We start from the raw sequence: 19,857 nt of genomic DNA, 5'->3' as shown, positions 1-19,857 counted from the left end.
ATTCTTCATGACCCCGGGCGTCGTTTATACATACAGCACGTCTCACTTTGAACCAGCCCGCTGTATGCATTCACTCACGCCTTCACTTATTCAAACACTGAGTAACCAGCACGCGTCCAACCTCATGAGAGTTCAGTGGCTACAGGTGGCTGGTGGTCACCTTATTGGACAGTGCATCTCCGGAGGACGGGACTGCCGATGCTGGAAGCCACATGTATCGTCGAGGAACTTACAAGTGGACGGAGCTCTCCGAGGGCAGAGGTGGTATTATTCATAGCGCTTCCCTAGAATTGCTCTCCCAAGGCTGGACTCAGGCTAGTTGCTCAGTAAGCGCTTGGTAAATGAGTGAATGAATACGCAGGGATGGGGGAAAGATGGCTTCTTGACAAAGATACGAATCTTGTAATGGTATAGCTGTGCTTAGGATAAACTGCAAAGATTGAGGGAAATGAGAATGGCATTTAGGCTCCACAGAGCTTCTCTGTTGTGCAACATTAAACATGAGTCTAGAAACAGTGGCTTTTCTTCCTTTTTTTTTTTCCTTAATAAATTTATTTATTATTTATTTTATTGGCTGTGTTGGGTCTTTTTTGCTGTGCGCGGGCTTTCTTATTAGTTGCGGTGAGTGGGGGCTACTCTTTGTTGTGGTGCGTGGGCTGCTCATTGCCGTGGCTCCTCTTGTTGCAGAGCACGGGCTCTAGGCACGTGGGCTTCAGTAGTTGCAGCACATGGGCTCAATAGTGGCTCATGGGCTCTAGAGTGCAGGCTCAGTAGTTGTGGCACACGGGCTTAGTTGCTCCACGGCACGTGGGATCTTCCTGGAGCAGGGATTGAACCCGTGTCCCCTGCATTGGCAGGCAGATTCTCAACCACTGCGCCACCTAGGAAGCCCAACAGTGGCTTTTCTAATGAAGCTTGAGCTCATATGACTTGTATGGGTGAGAGTAACAGCCAAGGAAAGAAAAGGAAAAAAAAAAGGAAAGGAAAAGAAAGAGAGAAGGAGCCTTAATGATCCCTCAATCTACTGAAAGGTGTCATCAGACATGAAAAGTACTCAGAGTTACCTGGTTCAAAACAGGAGAAAATTGCACAGGACAGGGTGGGCCCAACTCCTTTTCCCTCACATCTGATGCTGTGTCTTCACCCTAGAGGCTGATGTGATCCAAGAGGCACCTGACTCACCAGCTTTGATTTCAGATGGGGTGGTATTGACTTTCATGCCCCAACCATGTGCAACAAGTCCTCACCTTCAAAATATTCCACATCACCCTCAACCAGTGCATCAGTTGCCGTCACCAAAGTATCCACCACATTCTTGCTGTCATGTTCCAGTCCCCAGAAATGCCTGGAAGCTGTGTCAGGACCACCATTCTTGGAAAAGCTAGAGTCCAGGATGAGATCATGACTTCTAGATCCCACCGTGTCGCCCAGCGTCGGAATGCAGAAAGAGGCCCGGTTTCCTTACAGAAAGCCATCTCCTGCATCCTTCCATCCATCCATCCATGCATCCATCCATCGTCGTGATCCACCCAGCAGAGCCCTGGTCCCTGATCAAATGCCTCTGTCCTTCCAAGGCTCCAAAGCCTAAGAACAAGGGAACTTGTCAATCAAGGCTTTGAAGGCCAGCCCAGCAGGGCACAGAGCAGGGTGAAAACGGCACAGTTGGTGATGTTAAAATCCAACTATTGGAGGCAAATTTGCAGTCTGAGCCGCTTACTTCCTAGTGGCTACCTGACCTGAGGCAGATCAGGGCAGCCAGTGGTGTGGAGAGGTGTTTCCACCTGAGGTTCTTTGAGGGCAAAGTTCAGGGTCAAGTTCTCCAGCGAGGCCTAGAGTGCTAGACTTCTAAGTTGGGGAAAACCAGAGACATAGGTAGTGATATTCCTAGTCTCAATTGGGATTCCCAGCAGGGTAGACCATCTGCCTTCTCTCCAAGGTGGGCCTGGTTCTACTAGAAGCATAAAGTACTTAGGTCATTTTTTGTTTATTTTAACTCTAAAAAACTTTGAGAAAATGAAGTGGAATGGGAGCAGATCAAGGCAATGATTTTAATCATTTCTTTTTTTTTTTTTTTTTTTTCCTGGCACACGGGCTTAGTTGCTCCGTGGCATGTGGAATCTTCCCAGGGCAGGGCTCGAACCCGTGTCCCCTGCATTGGCAGGCAGATTCTTTACCACTGCGCCACCTAGGAAGTCCTAATCATTTCTTAAGAAGAGAAATTCTTCTCACCCAGAGGACACTTAACCTTTGATGATTAAAAGCAAAAGGATGAAATGAATTCACATAAAGCCTCACACCAGGGCTTAAATAAATCTAGCTCTGAAGGACTTCTGGTCAGGGGACATGAATCAGCTTTTAAAGACTTTTTAGTGAATGTGGCTGAGCAGTTTCATTCAGTAAAGAGAAAAAAATGCATTGTGGTTCATAATTGGAACAACATACTTTTTCTTAACCTTGTCAAGAATCAATGTCTGAAATTCTCAAATCCTGAAACAGTGAGGCGGGGTGACAGAGACGCTTTAGCTGCAGTCACTATGGTGGAATTAAACAATCATGCGGGGCCTTCTCAGAGGGTCTCTGGGCAGTTGGCCGACCTGAGTTACCAGCCAGGTCCCATCCGGGTCCCTATCCAGCTGAAGGAGAGAAGTCCTCCTCCCCCAGAGCCAGACCTGCTCATGTCAGATGGGGTGCAGGTGAGTGCAGGGAGGCTGCCCTTTGATGAAATGTGGTGCCCAGGCCCTGGCATTCTGTGCAGGCATTCAGGTGTGCTGGACCAGTGCGCACCCAGCCCTGCTGCTCCCCTGTCCCTGATGTTAGATGGCTGACTCATCCTTCCCTCCTCTGTCACATTACTCTGTTAGGCTAGGGGTTCAGTTTCAAAAGCTCACTCTGTGCTTTGGAATGTCACCTGCTCAGCATCTCAGCTTGTTCCAGACAGAGAGGTCCCCCCAGGTAACCACAATGCAGTGGGCCCAGTCCTGGACCCAGAACCCTGAGAAGCAAGAAGTCTCTGTGCTGACAAAACAGCATCATGTGTGCCTGCCTCACCCAGCCCTTCTCTCAAGTGGGTGACCTTGGGAGCCAGGCCCTGTCATTGCCCTGCTCAGAGCCCCACAGTGCCCTCCAGCCCATGCACAAGCAAAACCAATGTTCTGACAGTGATTACCAGGACCTCCATGACCCACCCAGCATCCCCAAACCTCTTCTACTCCTCCCCTGTCCACTCTGTCCCACGGGTCCTGCTGATCCTTAACCAGGCTGAGAGGCCTGGGGGCCTTCACCCTTGATGTTCCCTCTGCTAGGATGCCCTTCACCCCAGGATCCACTTGGACTCCTCCCTCACATCCTTTAGGCCTCTGTTGCATTTCCTGACCCCCGGTATAGAGTAACAATAGCTCTCCCCATCCCTCTCTGTCCCCCTTGCTTTATTTTTCTCCATCTGACACATGACACAGTTACCTGTTTATTAATTCACTGCCTGTCTCTTCCAAAGGAATGTAATCTTCATTCAAGCAGAAACCTCTTCTATTTTTGCTTACCACCATGTTCTCGGTGTCTGCTATAGTGCTTAGTCCATATAGATGCTCAATACAGTTTGTGAAATACATCTTAGTCATTAATGACCAGCAAGACCCTTGTCACCTGGTGGTTCTGTGGCATCGTCTTCATTCCAGAGTTCAGCCTTGTGAGATAGATGTTACAATGGTTCCTAAGTTGTTATTTTGGAAAGAAGTAAATGCCGACTGTGTGCTGGGTACCACACAGGTACCACAGGCACCTGCTGAGTGGGCCTGCCTCTCCTCAGCAGAGCAGGTGTGTCCTTGTGAAAAAACAGCCATCGATGGAATCCACAGGCCAAATCTGACCAACCACCTGTTTGTGTGACCTGTGATCTAAGAATGTTTCTTTCATTTTTCAATGTCTGAGAAAAAAGATCAAAACAAGAATAATAGGGACTTCCCTCGTGGTCCAGTGGTTGAGACTCTGCACTCCCAATGCAGGGGGCCCAGGTTCAATGCCTGGTCAGGGAACTAGATCCCATATGCTCCAACTAAAAGATTTCATGTGCCGCAGCTAAGACCTAGCTCAGCCAAATAAGTAAATAAATAAAATTTAAGAAAGACCAAGAATAACATTTTATAACATGAAAATTACATGAAATTCACACTTCAGTGCCCATAAATAGAGATCTGTTGGCACGCAGGCGTGCTCACTCCCTGCGTATTATCTATGGCTTTTGTGCTTCGTCAGCAGAGGTAAGTGGTTGCAACAGAGACCATATGGCCCAGAAAGTCTAAAATATTTACTATCTGGCTACTTACAGAAAAAGTTTGCTGACTGTGGTTTAAAGCAAGGCACAGTGATTAGAAGACAGGAGACAGTGTGGAGTAGAAAGAACGCTTGGCTGGAAGCAAGAAATATGACTTCTACTTTCATGTTTGCCTCTCGTTCTTTTGGGGCCTTGACAGGCTAATCTCTCAGAGCGTCCATGTCCTGATCTATTGCAGCAGATGCGTAATAAGGCAACCCCAGTAAATTACACCCTGTGTGATTCCTTCCCCATGCGTGGGAGCAGAACCTGTGACTTGCTTCTGATCGACAGAATATGGCAAACTCGATGGGATGCCATTCTGGTGATGACATTCCATCCTATAAGACTCCACCCAGCACACCTGAGGGGGACTCTTCTGCTGCCCATGTCATGAATGGCCCACAGAGAGGGCCATGTGGCCGGGAGCTGGAGGTACCCTCAGAGCCATGGTCCCCATCCTACAGCCACTGGGAAGTGAATTCTGCCAACAACAGATGAGCTTGGAAGCAGTTTCTTCCCTAATTGAGCCTCCAGATGAGACCACAGCCCTGCTGACACCTTGAGAGCAGCCTGTGAGAGCCTGAGCAGAGGACCCAGCTCAGCCATGCCTGGACCCCTGACCCACGGAAACTGTGAATTAATAAATGTCTGTTGTTTTAAGCCACTAAGGTTGTGGCAGTTTGTCACCTAACAATAGAAAATGAATACATCTACATGATAAGGGCTTTGAATTGTATGTTAAAGTACCTTGAAATTCTGAGGTTCCTCTTAAGACCTTAGCCTGATGCTAAGCATCACCTAGGATGCTAATTAATGTGCAGGTTCCCATGGCTTTTCCTTTGAGATTGTTACTTTGAACATGCTAGAGGCTGTTACTCTGTGTGTGTGTGTATGTGCACATGCATGCACAACCTCCCTTTACTGCCCTGGGTCCCTGCTCAGCCCAGAGGCAGCGTGGAGATGTTCCTGCCTGCATCCTGAGGGTGGCTCCCAGGTAATTCAGGAAGGAGGTCCCACTGAGCAGGAGCAGGGAGCAGGACGACACAAGGCTTTGGGTGGAGCAGTGATGAGCGGACAGGCTTGTGGAAGTGGAGGATTCTTGGAAGTGAGTGGCTGGAGGTAAAGAGTGAAAGATGTGTTGGGGGACCTGGTAATGGATGGCTTTTTATGCTAAAGTTCCTCTTTTACTCAGTGGTCAGTGAGGAGTCTTTGAAGGATCTAGAGTCCAAGTGTAGGATGGGGAAAGGAGTCTGATCAGCTGGGATGGCCTCCCTGCCTCAGCATCCTGGCAAAATGGCAACAAGCAGTGATTCTGGGGGGTACTGCCCTCCCCTGCAGTTAGGACTTAGGATAACATCTCACCCTGAGTGGACAGCGTCTCCCTGGGCAGGGCTGTACCGCCAACAGCTGTCTGGGCCTGGGCTCCCTCTGCTGCCCTCCCAGGCATGACCACGTGATCAGTGACTCGTAGTCACTGCCTCTGGAGTGTCTCCACCACATCCCTGCAGCTCACCCCCTCCGCCCTCCCCTAAAGCTGCCCAGAGTCCAATGAGTGGGGATGCAGGCTGAAGCAGCTCATTTCCCCAGGGCCTGCACCTCACCCTCTCCTCTCTCTCAGCATGACTGGATCACAGACCAGGGCCCTGGTGCCTCCCTTGGCCATCTCCCTCCCTCTCCTGACACCCAGCTTCCCTTCTCCCATTTCTGACACCCGCATTTCATGTGCTCCAGAGATACCTTTTATGAAAAATGTATTCATTCACTCATTCAATTTTTATTGGGAAATTAGTATTTTGCCAAGCACTGTGCTAAATAGTGGGGATAAAAGGTAAGATGTAATCTCTGCCCTCAAGGATGTCCTTCTTCTTGGAGGGGAGAGAGCCAGAGATTGATGTAAACAGGCCATTATAGCACAGTGTGAAGTTTACCATGGGAACATGAAGGCTGAAGCCTCAGTGGCCAGAGGTGGTCAGATAAAACTTCCAGAAAAGGATAATTTTGAAAATGGACAATTGGCAGTGAGCCACACAGGAAATTAAATGTCTGAACCAAGGGGAAGAGGTCCAATCCATGAAAATGGATCATGGACAGGTCTGAGTTCCTCTAGACTTTAAAATGACCAAGTATGGAATAAAGTGAGATGGAGAAATCAAAGAAAACTGAAGTTGGAGGCTGTGATATGGGAAAAATGATGGAGTCATTGATAGGCATGGAATTCAGCAAGAATATCAGTTTGAAGGTGGGGGAAAATGAGGGGTTAAACACATAGAGATTCCAGGGTTTAGAGAGGAAAGTGGAATATAGTTCGTAAAAGTACTGTCAACACAGGCGGTGTCAACATGGCTTTATCGTGTCGTGTCCACCAGGGCACCACGTGTCCTCCATAGGGAGTAGGTTGGGAGAATGCTTCCTGGCAACTAAATATCCTTCCATGGCAGCACTTGGTGTTATGAAATGGGAGGAATATGGGACTTAGAGCCAAAGACTTGAATTTGAGCCTTCTCATCACTAGCAGTGTTGTTGGCCAAGTGAAGGCACCAACAATTATGACTGTGTCTGTTTCTACATCTGCACAATGTGAATAATTCAGATGTACATCTCCAGGGTTGCTGTAACAATCAGATGAGATCATTAAAACAAAAATATTTTGGAAAATGGAATGCTGCCTACAAATGTTAGCTATGATGATTGGTATTTTGTTTTTCAGCTTGCTCTCTTTCTCGCCATATTTTTTTTTTAGCTCATGGAGACGATTTTTCCCCCGAATGATTTAGGTGGACACATTCATCATCATGACTTCTCTGATAACAAAAGTCACCATGCTCTGCTTCCGTAATTCAAACACAGTGGAAACAGATAAGAAAAAAGAGAACAACTTCCTGTCCTCAGCCCCCCAGAGATAACCCGGGCTGGTGTGTCCACTTCCTGGACATCTTACCTTGTTTATGAAACCGGTCTTTCCACAAAGCACAACAAGGGTGTGAGAAAAAGGCCATTCTGTTTTTGTTTCCCTCTAGCCCTTCGAAGTTGATTCAGTGGGGAACTTTTCCTCTGCCACTGGCTCAACACGTGGCAGTCCCCTCAATTTTCTTACTCAGTTTTTAGAAACTGTCGTGCAATCACAAAACACAGCAGCAAATCAGAAACTAGGTATCCAGTCCAAGATTTTATGCATCAATTCAGCCTTCGCGCGAAAGAGAGACTTTCTTCCCTGCAAGTGATGGGTCTGGTTTTCTTACTTTTCTTCTCTTCCCCGCTTGCCGGCTTGGTCAAGTTGAGCATGGGGAAGACAGCTGAGGACAGACTCCAACCTCCTCACTCAGCTGCTGTTTGCCACTCTGCGCGGACAAATGCTTTGAGCCAATACCTCCTTTCCAGGGTGTTTTGGGGCCATCTTGGGGGTCCCCTGCTAAGTCCCCAGGCCTGGGGGATGCCCCTTCTTCAACTGGATCCTGCCCAGTTCAGCCCGTGGGTCTCAGGATCTATTCCTCACTCAGACTCTCCCTGAGGGAGGGCCTGGCCCTCCCCATCCTCCTTCTGGACCTAAATGGACTTTAAGTGGCTGCAGACTGGCTCTGTCTCCCTCTTGGCCTGGGATCTGCAAGAAACAGTCACGCATCCCGTGTCCATATACACGGGGTCTGTGGGAGCGTGGTTACTTCTCAAACGCAGCCAGCTGCCCTCTGCCTGTCACAAGCCACTTTTGCTTTGTCAGGCGTAAATCAGGCACCAACCCGTGGGGTCCCCCAATTCCAAGGGACACAAACCCAGCTCTGTAAGAGTCTGTAGATGCCCATCCTCTCTGGGCTCCAGACAAAGGGCTAAGCACCTCTCCTGGCCCTCGGTAGCAGAACTCTTCAAATACATTTGCTCCCAAAGCCCTCCATCTCCACTTGCTTGTATTCTCAAAATGGGCGACAGGATTCAAGGGTCCCAGAACCAGTTTTCAGTATTTACTCTGAAGATTCCTCCAGGGTGACCTGTATCACATTTCACGTGGTGTCTGACATCTTTCCTAACTATGTTGAGTCTATCAAATCTTCAATTTTAACATCCAGTTCCATGAGCTAATATATATGTCAATACAAATACTTTAACAAAATGTTTTATCATGGATACAGTTTTGCAAACTTTTGGTGACTGAATATATCTCGGGCAGCTTTTCGTGTCGGTACAAGTGGATTCATCTCATTAATGTAGATTATTATAGTGTAGATAGCATGTAACCTACAGACATAAAGGAATTCCACTGTGGTTAAAGACAGCTCCTCTGGAACAGAATGGTCATCTAACCTCGGTGTAGGCCTTGGCAGAGCAGTGGAGGTGGTGACTCTGGGCCTGGGCTGGGCGGCAGTGATTAGGTGGGTGGGGTGGTGGAGAGGAAGATTGGAGAGAGCATGACGGCATTCCCTGAAGGGCTGTAATTAGAGCAGCTGCTGCACGGAGCTACGCCTTGGTCCCTGGGGTGTGCTGAGAATTTAAATTATGGGATGGGGACTAAAGGTGCTATCCTCTTACCTTTTCTCGGGGCCTACATCCATCTCCTCATTGTTGACTGGGCCAAATGCCTCTTGGAGAAGCACTTTTACCCTCCAGGCCCTTCTAGGCTCCCTCCCTTTCCCGCCAGTGCTTGGGGTTAGAGGAAAGAGTGGGTGGGCAGGAAATGTTAGTAACTGGGGTTAATTGAATTGGGGTTGAAGCAGGAAGGAGGATGTTATTCCAGAGAAATATGGACCATCAAGAGACCTGAATGGGATGAAGTGGGAAAGGAAGTTAAGAGCAAATACCTTAGATCCTTCTAATTCTTTTCCTTCTTTCTTCCTCTCCCTCCACCCCACCACTTCTAATCAGAATGGGCAAATGTTCTTATCTTAGCTCCAAAATTACATAGCTTAGAGAAACAACCACCAAAACAGGCCACTAATGGAGCTCCATGCATGGCCACTGTGATGTCTCTTTCTGCTCAATGGAGACGTCTCCATCGCCGTCCGGGTCACCAAGGTCCTAAGTCATTAACGATCTGACGATCTGAGGTTGTAAATATCCGGTGCAGATACGCACAGAGCAAAACTGCCATCTCATGAGATGGGTGGATTTTCATGGAAACAGTGTTGGACAACTGCCCTCATCACAGGCAGTGCTGTGGATCAGGGGAGGTCTGCCCGGGTTGGACTGTTGAAGACAGAAGAGAATCCACAAGGGTGATGAAGATGGGGCTTCAGAAAAGAACAGTTTGAACATCAAAGGATTAAGACGAGCCCTTGGGAAAACTGGTGAAGCTAGGCGATATTTTGTAAAAACAGTTCTTTCCATGGTCAGACTGTAAAATCAGCCAGGAAGCAAAGGATGCTGGATTATACGGTTGTGTCAGAAATTCACCTCCTTCCCAAATAAATAATTCATTGGTTTACTCTAAAACTTAGTTCATATTATACTGTGACCTAATCTAAACCTCCTTAATATAAATTTTTGAAAATTCGGTTTTTGTTATCTAGATTCATTTTTCTAAATTAATCTCAATCAAAAAAATCTTAAAAAATTAATTAATATGAAATTTTGTTCCCCATTAGAAGTGGATTTCATTTAAGTAGGTTTTTATGTTCAGACAGTGAGGGCCCTTCTATGGCATACATGCACAGCGAAAAGCAGATTTTCAAAGTTTAGCGATTGGTCAATCATTCCCCAGGTTGCTGTTAAAAATGGAAGGAAAGGGCTTCCCTGGTGGCGCAACAGTTAAGAATCCACTTGGCAATGCAGGGGACACAGGTTCGAGCCCTGGTTGAGGAAGATCCCACATGCCGCAGAGCAACTAAGCCCGTGCGCCACAACTACTGAGCCTGCGCTCTAGAGCCTGCTGAGCCTGCGCTCTAGAGCCCGTGAGCCACAATTATTGAGCCCACGCCCTGCAACTACTGAAGCCCGTGTGCCTAGAGCCTGTGCTCTGCAACGAGAAGCCACTGAAATGAGAAGCCTGAGCACTGCAATGAAGAGTAGCCCCCACTCTCCTCAACTACAGAAAGCCCACACACAGCAACAAAGACCCAATGCAGCCAATAAATAAAAAATAAAATAAATAAATTTTAAAAAAAATGGAAGGAAGGCTTTTTCAATCAAGGGTCCAGTCCGACAAAGTTCTCATTCCCTGGAGCTCTTTATGACCTAGATAGGAGGAAACTCTTAAGTAAGAGTCTGAGTGTTCCACAAACACTTGCCATCAACCAGGGACTTCCCTGGTGGTCCAGTGATTAGGACTCTGAGCTTCCAATGCAGGGGGCACTGGTTTGATCCCTGGCTGGGGAACTAAGATCCCTCAAGCTATGTGGCACAGCCAAAACAAGCAAACAAACAAAACAAAACAAAACAAAACAAAACAAAAACCACTTGCCATCAGCTAGACAGCAGTTCCACTATTGAACACCTTTTCTGCATACCAAGCTCTTAGAGAATTATAAAGGAAATATAAAGCAGTGAAAAACACAATTCTGATCTCCAGAAGATTGCAGTGCAAACATGCACATTTATTTATGAACTCGAAATAAGAAGCCTTTGGAAAATATAAATAACCTTAAACACAGCTTGCTAGAACTTGTCCTGAATAGGTCATATTTATTCCCACAGGACTTTTTGTTTTCAGGCAATAGCTGGAATGTGAAAATAGCTCTTGCATTAACAGTGGTAACCATTTCAGTCATGGGAGAGAAAACATAACCATTTCAAATGGGAAGAAAATGGAGCAGCTTCTAAGCAGAACCATGAGACAAGTTCCCAGCATCCTGGCAACCGTCATACATCTTGTTCTATGGTAGCAGCTGCCCAGGGCCTGTGGGGTTTGGGGAAACACAGTGTGGAGGGCCATGGGAAGGGGGGCTTGCAAAACCCAAATCTGAGCATCGTTGGGCAATCAGAGCACCTGGGCGTTAACAAGTCTGGATTTGGATCCTAGATCTGTCACCTATTCATCGCCTGTCACCTGTTCATCGCAAGACAATGAAACTCTCTGAGCCTCAACTTCTTCATTTGTAAACATTTCTTTAAGAAAATAAATAAATTTTTCATCGGGGTGCTGCCAGAGTGATAAAGTAAACAAAGCAGCAGAGTCTCTGACTTATAGAAGGTGCTTGATAAAAATGGTTTTCTCACTACTGTCATTATCATTATTGTTTATATTTATTTTATAGTCCAGAGTTAGGGGGAATGACTTTGATTTTTTTGAAAACAAATGTTTGGTAACACTCTTGTTGACAATAATCATTATATATATTGTATTATATTACAGTATATTATTATATACAATATCTGAATCACTGTGCTGTACACCTAAAAGTAACATGACACTGTAAATCAACTATACTTCAACTTAAAAAAAAAGACCCTACTTCCAAATATAATCACATTCTGAGGTCCAGGGGCTTAGGACTTCAACATAAATTTTGGGGAAACACAATTCAGCCCATAATATTAGAGAACAAAGGAGAAATTTTTATTATAAAGACATCAGGATGTCACATGACAAGGATGTAATGGACCATGTGAAATTCTCTGTCTCCCTCTCTCTCTCTCTCTTTCTTCCATCTCTGCTTCTCTCTCTTTTATGCAACTGTACATACACATTTTAAAGAATAATAATACTAACCTTCTATGTAACTGTTCCCTAAGAAACAGATCCTTCTTAGGAAACACTGTTTCTAGTAAGCCCCTTCTCAGTGGCTTCCCCTCTTCCTTCCTGAATTTCATGTCAACTTCCCCTGCCTTTCTCCTTTGTTTTAACCAATAAATACATATCCCTAGGCAATATCTTTAGTTTTGCCTATCTTATCCTTCATAGAAATGAAATTGCATGGTGTACAGTACATGCCATGCTTTCCTTGGCGTACATTATATTATTGAATTCAGGTACATTGATGCATGCTGCTGTGAAATAGATGACCATTGTATGACAATATTACGATCTGGCCACTCTACCGTCTATGACCACTTGGGTGCCCAGTATCCTGCTGTTAGGAACCAGGTTGCTGTGGACTTCTTTTACAACTGTCCTGGTGTGCACGTGCTAGAAATAGGATATGTATATGTAGGATGTATTTCTTGGCACTAGAGCTTCCTGGTTGTAGGTTCTGCACATGTGGGATTCACTAATCACTGCCAAATTTCCAATTTCCAAAGTGAAAATTTCCATTTCTCCACATTCTCTCTAGCACTTAGTAGTGTTAGACTTTTTTAATTTCAGTGTGCATGTGAAACATTATCTAATTGGTGCCTTTAATTATCCTTACCTTGATTGCTAAATGACATCATGCACCTTTTCATATATTTATGGACCACTTATGTTTCCTTTTCTATGAAGTACCTTTTCATACCTTTGCCCATTTCCCTATTGGGTTGTTTGAGGGTATTTTGTTTTGTTTTTGTATCTACTTGTTTTGTTAATTTGTATATTTTGAATATTGATCCTTTGTCAATGGTATGTACTGAAAATGTCCTTTCCCAGTTTGTTACTTTTTTTTTACTCTCATAAGTTGGCTTACAATGAGCAAGCATTTTTATTTTTAATGTATTCGAATTTATCATTATTTTCCCTCATAGTTTGTGCTTTCAGCATCTTATTTTAAAAACCTATACCTACTCCAAGCTTATAAATGCATTCTCCTGATTGTCTTCTAAATTTTTTCATGTTTTGCCTTTTGATTTCAAGTCTTTAATTCTTGTAGAATGGATTTTTCATGTGTAGGGGAGCAATCCAGCTTAAATTTTTCTGTATTTATGACCAATTGGTTGGACCAATAGCATTTATTGAATTGTCCACCCTTTTTCCATGAATCTTCAAACAAATCTTCAATGCCTGTCCAGTCACGAATAGAGTTTCTGTATTTGTATTAGTGTCTTCCATTTGTCTGCCTAACCTTGTGCCAACATCAACAGTCTTTACTACCGTATAATGGGTCTTATATAACATAACAAGTCAAGACACATCTTCAGGAGTCTCCTGACCAGCCTTCACCCTTTGCTCTTCTTCATACATTCTAGGATCATCTTGTCAAGTTCCAGGCAGGGAGAGAGTGAGAAGAACCTTTGGGACCTTGATTTAAAATGAATTGATCAATATAGGAACAGTTAATATTGACTGTTTCCATCTATGAATATAATACATCTTTCCACTTATTTTGTCCTTCTTTAATGTCAATCCACAAAGTTCTAAAGTGTTTTCATAAAGAGCTTGCTCACTTTGGAAGATTTCTCCCTTGCTCCTTTATACTTCTGCTGCTACTGTAAATGGCACCTTTTTTCAAAATCATACTTTCTAATTACTTTTGCTGGTGTATAAAAATGCAATTGGCATTTATGCATTGATTTTGTATTCAGCAGCCTAGCCAAACTCTTATTGATTTTCATAACTTTTCTGTATCACCTTTTGGGTTTTCTATGTAGACAAGCATATCATCAATAAATAATAAGAGGTTTATTTCTTCCTTTCTAATCTCCATGTGGCGGACAAAGATGAAAAATACTTTATAGTTATGATCAGAAAGCCTTGACATTTGTTGGGTTGAAAGGGTGAGAAAAAGGGAAGAATCAAGAATATTTCCTCACCCAAATTCTATAGATTCTTTTTATTAATTAATTAATTAATTTGTTTGTTTATTTATTTATTTATTGGCTGTGCTGGGTCTTTGTTGCTGCACACAGGCTTTCTCTAGCTGCGGCAAGGTGGGGCTACTCTTTGTTGTGGTGCGCGGGCTCCTCATTGCCGTGGCTTCTCTTGTCATGGAGCACAGGCTCTAGGTGCATAGCCTTCAGTAGTTGCAGCACATGGGCTCAATAGTCGTGGCTCATGGGCTTGGTTGCTCCACGGCATGTGGGATCTTCCTGGACGAGGGATTGAACCCACGTCCCCTGCATTGGCAGGCAGATTCTTAACCACTGTGCCACCAGGGAAGTCCCCCAAATTCTATAGATTCTATATAGTGACAGATGTCAGATATAGTGACAGTGGCAGACTCTATATAGCCCTATCTGAAAGGCTACAAAAGGAAAAACACCTTAAACTAATTTAAAACAATATACACAGATAGGTAAGTTAAACTTGTTTTAACCTGTATAGAATAGAATGATGTCCTTAGCTTTTATCATCACCAGCTTTTCTGAGTGATGTTGATATAGTCGAGACTATACTTTGTGATTGCAAAGTACAAGATCTGTAAAGTGTAACTGTGCACATTCATTTTCCAAGGAATTTTGGAAAATAAGTGAGCAATATTATCATCACCTTATTACCATGGGTCTCCTTTTAAAACTTAACTGCATCACTTCACTCAGCTTAAAAATTGTGCATTATGGTGTTATAATATAATCCCTATTGAGCTTATGCATATTGGGAGATATTTATCTTCAGTGATCAAAACTAACCCCCCCAAGAAAAGCTAAAAGGTCGATGGAGGCTGGGGGAGGGGATGAATCTTAGGTCAGTGAATATGTGCTATTGGGAGGTGACGGCCTTTGGGAGGACCCTGGGGATGTGGAGGAGAAGAGATCTCAGCAGATATTTGGAAATGTTCCTTAGAGGATAGAGGAGGGCATGATTTGTCAAATTAATTGGTGAAATGCAGAAAAGGAACACAGTTTTTCCTCATAAAAATTAAAGATGTGGAGATCTGGATTAGAAAATGTGAGGTCTACAACCATTTAAATATCCTCAGACCCAATCAAAGGAGCATAAAATAAATCAGAGATAAAAATCTAATGTTTTTAACAGGAAAATGTGACAGAACTAAGACATGAAAATTGGTAAGAAAATGTTTGCTTTTGTTTTTCCAAAGAGTCTACATTTACAGAGGAAGAACCTTCTACAGTTGCAGAAAGAAAACTGCTGAAGAGCCTCTCTTAAAGTGAGACATAAATATTCAACCAGGGTACATGATTGTTGTTTGAAAAATGAAAGTAGGAGATGAACTGCTTTCTCTTGGGAGAGATCCTTCTAATTTAGTATGTAGGGTGGCAATGGACTATGGGATCTGACAATTTCATGGTATATTTTTCCACACATTCAAATATGATTCAGATTTCACATTCACGTTGTCTGAGAAGCCTAGTCAAGTAGAGGGGTTGTCCAAAAGAAAAGAGGCTTTATCTAATTCCATAAAGATTGTTTCCACTAACTCAGCTAAATTTGAGATACACACACACAAATTATATAGCCATATTTCCATGTTTATCATAAAACATTTTCAATAGGAAAAATAATATTTTTAAAAAGAACTTGTAACTTGCCATTGTAACTTTAGCCTTCTGCTAATATAACTCAGTAAGGACTTAGCTAATACATGATTTCTGAATTACCTGAGAAGTTGTACAAAACGATTATTAAGATCTCTCTTAAGAGTCTATGGCTCTAGGACTTCCCAGGGGGCGCGGTGGTTGAGAATCTGCCTGCCAATGCAGGGGACACGGGTTCGAACCCTGGTCCAGGAAGATCCCACATGCCGCAGAGCAACTAAGCCCGTGAGCCACAATTACTGAGCCCCCATACTGCAACTACTAAAGTCCTCACTCTTAGACCCCCGTGCTCCGCAACAAGAGAAGCCACTGCACTAAGCCCATGCACCATAAGGAATAGTAGTCCCCACTCTCTGCCACCAGAGAAAGCCTGCACACAGGAACGAAAACCCAACGCAGCCAAAACTAAAACTAAATAAATACATTTAGTTTTTTTAAAAAGATAGACTTTGTTAAAAAAAAAGTCTATGGCTTTAAATTTATGAACTTTTTGTGAGTAATGAGTGTCACTTACAAAAATTACTACCAATAAAGGGCTGGGCTTAATGCTATGTCCTCACTTCCAAGTTCCACTGGATGGTAATCAGAGACCCAAGAAACCTAAAGGAGGTGGACACATCCTCAGCAAAGGTTTTCTACCTCCTTTATCATGCTCTTCCAAAATGCAAAAGGAATGACCATCTGTGATGGCTGGAGCATGAGTTTCATTAACGGGCATGGGCACCAGGGTTAGGAGATGACAGGATATGGCTGGAGAAAGTGGAGGGTGGAGCTTTATCACATAAGAAGCTGTAATGTTGTCGGTTAGTCATGAGTGCAAAATTGAACTGAGAGCAAACTCAACAGTATACAGTGCTAAAACAGACGTTTTCCTTGATTTTTCTTTGCCTGAGCAAGTAACCCTAAACATATCCAATGTATAAGGAGTATCTATCATGAAAAAATTTAGCTCAGCACAGGCTGCAATTGTAGTTAAATAGTATGTTTTCTTAACCACTTTTTTTCATTGAAGTATGGTTAATTTACAATGTTGTGTTAGTTTCAGGTGTATAGCAAAGTCATCGGCTATATGTATATATATTCTTTTTTCAAATTCTTTTCCATTATAGGTTATTATAAGTTATTGAATCTAGTTCCCTGTGCTATACGGTAGGTCCTTGTTATTTATCTTTTTTATATATAGTAGTGCGTATATATTAATCCCAAACTCCTAATTTATCACTCCCCCTTTCCCTCCCCTCTCAATCCCCTTTGGTAACCACAGGTTTATTTTCTAAGTCTGTGAGTCTGCTTCTGTTTTGTAAAAAGTTCATTTATATCATTCTATGTCTTGGGTGTTGTTAATAGCGCTGCAGTGAACATTGAGGTGCATGTATTTTTTTCGAATTAGAGTTTTCTCTGGATATATGCCCAAGAGTGAGATAAATAATATGTTTTTATCTCTCTCTTTAGTGGTAAGCCTGTACTTCTCTGAACATAGTATCATTTACATCTATCTCATTGTCTTGAAGAGAGAAAATTGCCCTCGAGAATTAGTAAGGCTATATAAAATTAGGGATTTTTTATTTTATGACCTGGGAAACTTTGCTTCATATTACTTCCAAGAAATGATTTTTTTATATTATTCCACAGAGAAAACTCGAGTATAGATATCTTTTTATGAAAAAACATTATAATAGTTATCATCTCTTAAAAAGAAATGTAAGTTTAAGGTTCTCCTTCAGATCATATTTCCATTCTCCAGTCAATTTTTTTTCTACATCTAAACTAACTCAAGGCCCTTTGGCATAAACAATAAGACTATTCAATACTGTATGCTTTCAAAAGAGCAAAATTAAGGGGTTTTTTTGGTGTGTAAAGAAGGTTTTGGTATAAAATAGTTTGGCCTATTAGAAGAGCATTGTAAGGAATTAAATTTAGGGAAATGGAGGAAAAACTAAAAGTGAGCAAATGAAGCTTGAAGACCAGCAGTATGGAGAAGGGGACCCTGGGGTGGGACTGTCTGGGTCCTATACTGCCTCTGCCCCTTGGACAAGCTAAGTCACTTCTCTGGGACTCAGTTGGCTCATCTGTAAAATAGGAAGAACAACAAATGCCTACTGCACAGAATAGTGATGAAGTCTAAATGAACCAGTGAAGCCCTTATACTACCTGCCAACATGCAACAGATGGATGTGTTCATCCATCCATTCAGTCGCCAAACACCTAACGAGCACCTGCTTTGTGCCCGGCACTGTTTCAGGAACTGTAGCTACATCACCGAACACATCAGATAGACACCTCTGCCCTCACGGAGCTTACATTCAAGTGAGGACAGAGACTCTGACACATGTTGAAGGTAGAAAGCTCAATAAGTGTTAGTTATTATTATCATTGAAGAAAAAGACCATGAAATCCATGAAAGTAATCATTAAAGAAATTTGGACTGATTGAGTTCATGACTACTATAAAACCATGAATCCAGACCTTCCCTGGTGGTCCAGTGGTTAAGAATCCACATTCCAACGCAGGGGACTCAGGTTCGATCCCTGGTCGGGGGAACTAAGATCCCACATGCCGTGGGGTAACGAAGCCCGAGCACCACAGCTAGAGAGCCTGCGTGCCGCAACGAAGACCTGACGCAGCCCAATAATAAAATTAAATTGGAAAAAAAAAAAAAACAAAGAATGTGAGAACTTCTAAAATAAAATAAAATAAAACCTGTGAATCTACTTGACGAAACATTCCGTTCCCTATTCCCTTGGTGAACTGAACACACGTTAGGAGCTGTTGAAGGCGGCTCAGGTATCACATGCAGGCAAGCCGGGCATCCTGGACTCAGCCCCTCGGGGTCTCTGCTCCCTGTCTTCCCTTCACCCTGGGGGTCCTTCCACGTGGGTGCTCCAGCTCACACGCAGGCGCTTGACTGTGTCTTTGTGTTTGGTTGTTTTTCTGCTGCTTCCTGGATTTCTGTCAGCAATCCAGCTTTACAAATTGCTTGGCTGAGAGCTGTGTTTGTCGCCTTCCTTTGAAACTGTGATTCACAGTGTACACCCTTTACACAGAATCCTCGCCGCCACCGAGAGACTAAAAAGCTTGTTTTCAAAACAAATTGCAGAACAGGCCGGCTACCCGGGGTTTTCACGCAGCTGCTCAAATGGTCAAATGTAATTAAGGGAGCACGTTCAAGATCTCTATTTTTTTTTAGCCAAAATGTTTTTAGATACGGATCAGATGGTGATGTCACTTCACCCACAATCTCATCAGCTGAGAAAACAAACTTGAAACTGAAGAAGAAAAGGAGAAAACTTTGGCCTGAGGATTTGTGCAAGATGTGTTCAGATTGGGCTTCTTAATTCAGTAAGAAAAGGCCGATGATCACAGGAAGCTTGAAGGATCCTTGGTTCCTAACCTTTTAACTCAGGGCAGACGCAGGGACAGCTGGTGTCTCATTCTGTCATGTGGAGGATGGGACGGTAATGGCGCTGACCTCTGGGTATTATTTTGGGGTTAAATAAGATCGGGTATGTAAGCACTTAGTGCCACACCTGGGGCAGGGCAAACGTTGCACAGGTGTTGCTGTCATTGTTATTATTTATTGCATGGCCCGTGCTGCGTGCACTTGCCTGCGATGGAAATAGGGTCACGGTAGCAAAGTACTATGTCCATGACCTTGTCCACTGGCAGAGCTTAAGAACCAGCCTCTTGCAGACAGAAGCCCCGGTGGTTCACAGAAGCCCCGGGAGTGTCATAGGTCTGTTTGAGAAGTGAACTCTCTTGGCTGCTACAAAGGAGACCTCATTTTCCTCCATCAGGCCCCTGAAGCCATCCCCGATGACTCCTCCATCTCCAAACTCACTGACAAGGGCTGCACAACCCACATAGCCACCCTGGACCTCGGGCCTCCAGTGCTCCCAAGGCGGCCAGTGTGTTCTGCCCCCTCACCACCTACTCTGCAGTGTCTTAAGCACATCCCTTCCTGTCTGGGCCCTTTTTCTCACCGCCACTGGCTTCCCGGAGTCTAAAGCCTGACAAGACTGCTGCCCACAAACTCACGGAAAGACAGGTGGTCCTCACACCAGAGGGTGCCCTGCCCCCACTGCATCCATACAACCTGTTTGTCCACTGGGCAGAGGGGAGGCAGAAAGCAAGGCCAGCCTCTCTGGATGTGTCAAGCCGCTCTGGGCAGACCACCTCCTGTTCCACGATGGAGGGTCTGGTCAGACAGGGCACCGAGCTCATGACATTCACCTCAGTGCATCTCACGGTTCTCTTTATGTTCGGCTCCCTTGGGG

Source organism: Hippopotamus amphibius, chromosome 4, assembly GCF_030028045.1.
Source record: "Hippopotamus amphibius kiboko isolate mHipAmp2 chromosome 4, mHipAmp2.hap2, whole genome shotgun sequence".
Taxonomy (NCBI): domain Eukaryota; kingdom Metazoa; phylum Chordata; class Mammalia; order Artiodactyla; family Hippopotamidae; genus Hippopotamus; species Hippopotamus amphibius.
This window is presented reverse-complemented; position numbering follows the sequence as displayed.